Below are 3,248 nucleotides of genomic sequence, written 5' to 3'. Positions count from 1 at the left end.
AACAATTTAACAACTCCTTGATCTATGAGTCTAATGGCCAAAATGGTGTCTGATCATACTCATCAAAAGAAACAAAATACTTCTTTTTGAGACAGGGTCTCACTATGCAGCTCAGGCTGGCCTTGAGCTCATTTTATACCTAAGGCTGGTCCTGAATTCATACCAACTCTCCTGCCTCAGCCTCCCAAGTACTGATTTAATAAAGAACAGGTGGTCACTATAAATGTGGTGAAAGCTTGCCAAGGTTCTCACTGAAGAAAAATAACATAAAACTACTGTGTTTCAGTTCATATTTTTTGCCTTAACACATAGTATAAATATAGACTTTAAGCATGATCTGGATCTAGATTGCCTGGGTTCAAATTCTAGAGCAACACTAATTTTACGATTTTGAGCAAGTTATTTAAACTCACCAGCACTTCATTTTCTTTTTCTTTTTGGTCTCCAAATGCCTTCAGGGCAGGTTTGGCTGGCTTGAGTTGGGGGGATTGAACCACAGCAACCTGAACCTGACTGCTTTGTTGAAGCAGCCACTTAAAGAACTGAGTTATGGGCTGGAGAGATGGCTCAGTGGAATAAGCACTTCCCTGGCAAGTACAAGGGGCTGAGTTCAATTCCTGGTTTTGCAAAAAAAAACAAAACCAAAAAAAACCTGAGCTAAGGGGTAGGGCCCCCCCCCTTAATTTTATTTGTAAAAAGAGATGATAATAATAACATACCTCAAAGGTCATTGTGAGGATCAAATATTGTATTAATATATGTGAAATGCCTTAAACAAATGTCTTGTGTGTAAGAGCGTAATAAGTGCTAGCAGTTATTGTCAGAATGTTCAGGAGTATTTGCTTCGACTATATATTGCTTATAAAATGAACTAAAGTGTCCTTGGTATGACTACAACTTCTTAGATGATAATATTTCTTATTGTTGGCCTAAGGATTTCAGAATAATCATCTTTGAGAAAATAAAATTGTAGGGCTGGGGAGCTGGCTCAGTAGAATAAGCGCTTGCCTGGCAAGCGCAGGGCCCTGAGTTCAATCCCCAGTACCACCAAAAAAAAAAAAAAAAAAAAAAAAAGAGAGAGAATAAAATTGTATATATGTTTGTTATGAATAAATTTCTTAACCAGCCATCAGATAGTAATAGTTTCTAAAATGAGATTTTTAGTAAGGATTGTTCCTTGCTTGTTTGGGGATTGTGACACTAGCTATTGATAGAAAAAGACCCGCTTTAAAAAAAAGACCCACTTTTTATTTAAGTGTCATTTCCAAACTGGAAACCTGAGAAGGTTGCTTCTCAGCAACCGCTATTTTTAGAATTCATCCTCTGGGAGCACAATGCAGGTGCTTCCAGGGAGCTAATCCCAGTCTTGTCGTAAGGAGCAGGGGTGTATCTTGCGCCTCCAATTTCTCTATAAGCCTAAGGAAGATTCAAGATGCCCTAGTACAGTGCATAATTCAAGGAGCACTGAGGCGCTAAGGTTCAGTTTGTCCAAATTTCTCTTCGCAAAGGGATATATCTCCTCATAGACACTTGTAGACACTCGGTAGACATCTGTGCCGCCGCCATTGAAGCAGTCACAAAGTTCTAGCTCGGATCAAGGAGTGGGGAAATAATCTCTAGAAATATATATGTCCTCATAGTCACAGAAATACCTGTATATGTTGAAAAATATAGTTCTTTTCCACCCTGAACCATTTGGAAGTCTGCTTCATATGTGGATGTCTTTTTTCTGTGATTAACCTCAGTGTATATTTACTAAGAGCAGGTATTCAGGTCAGAAGTCACGGTGTTTGAGGGACTACACCTGAGTCCTGCCCACCTACTACGTCTGGTCCTGATCTAGGTGGTAAGCTTTAGACTCCAAGCCCTTATCACACTATTATAAGCAGTTTTTAGAGGAAGTGTAAATGTATCTTGCAATGTGGGGGTATCTAATCTGTTGTGACTCGAAGGCAAACCATCACAGCGATATTTTTGGAGATTCTTTCCTCTCCTCTGAGCCTGGACAGAACCATGTAACTGCTTTAGTAACTACAGGCAGCAGCAATGACAGTATGTCACATTTGTGACTAGGAGCCAGGGGTGGTGGTACAGGTCTGTAATCTCAGCACTCAGAAGGCTGAGGCAGGAAGGTTGTCAGGAGTTTGAGGTGAGTCTGGGGATACATAGTGAGTTCAAGGTCAGCCTGAACTACACAGTGAAGCCCTGTCTCAAAAACCAGCAAAATAAATAATTTGCGGCTGTAAAGGGTAATGCCCCTTTCCTTAGGAATATAGAATGAGGGCAGGGCATGGTGGTACACAGCTATAATTTCAGCACTCAGCATTCTGGAGGCTGAGGCAGGAGGATCGCTGTCAGTTCAGGCCAGCCTGGACTATATGTTGAGTTCAAGACCAGACTGAACTGCATAGTGAGATCCTGTTTCAAAGCACAAAACAAATTTGTGGCAGTCATTTGTATGTGTCCATACAAATTCTAATTATAAAGTACAATGTATCATGAGTTATCCTAAAAAACTAAAAAACCAACGTTTTCTGTTTTGTTTTGGTTTTGGTATTGGGATTCAAAGTCAGGACCTTGAGCTTGCCAGGCAGGCGCCGTGCCGCTGAGTTATATCCTTGGCCTGGTAGACCAACTTTAAAACAAATAAAAGCCATTCTAAGTTTACTAAGTGTACAGCATTTTTATAATCATTCCCCTACACATTCACATTCTTTCTGTATTTTCTCAGTCAACAAATTAAATGTTGGGCTGGGGATATAGCTCCGTGGCACAGTGCCTGCCTGGGAAGTCAAGATCCTGAGTTTGATTCCTGGTACCAAAAAAACATAAACAAAAAACCTCCCAAAACAAACCAAATTTTATGTTTATTTATTCATTTGAACCAGGAACTTCACTTGAGCTATATCCCTAGTCTTTTAAAATTTTGAGACAGTGTCTCAGTAGGTCAGTAAGTTGCCTAAGCTGGGATGGAATTTTACGATCCTCCTGCCTCAGTTTCCCAAAGTCCTGGGATCACAGACATGTGCCAGCATCTCTAGCCAGCAACCCCATCATCTTTTTTTTTTTTTTTTTTTAATATTTATTTATTTATTTTGTGTGTGGCCAGCTCAGCCCACCAGGGAGCGGGCGGGCTGGCATGTGGTACTGGGGATTGAACCGAGGTCCCTGTGCTTTGCTTGGCTTAGCTTGGTCTAAGTAGGTGCTTTAGACCACTGATCCATCTCACCAGCCCCCCATCATCTTTT

Source organism: Octodon degus, unplaced genomic scaffold, assembly GCF_000260255.1.
Source record: "Octodon degus isolate 3935 unplaced genomic scaffold, OctDeg1.0 scaffold00164, whole genome shotgun sequence".
Lineage (NCBI taxonomy): Eukaryota > Metazoa > Chordata > Mammalia > Rodentia > Octodontidae > Octodon > Octodon degus.
Note: the sequence above shows the minus strand (reverse complement) of the source record.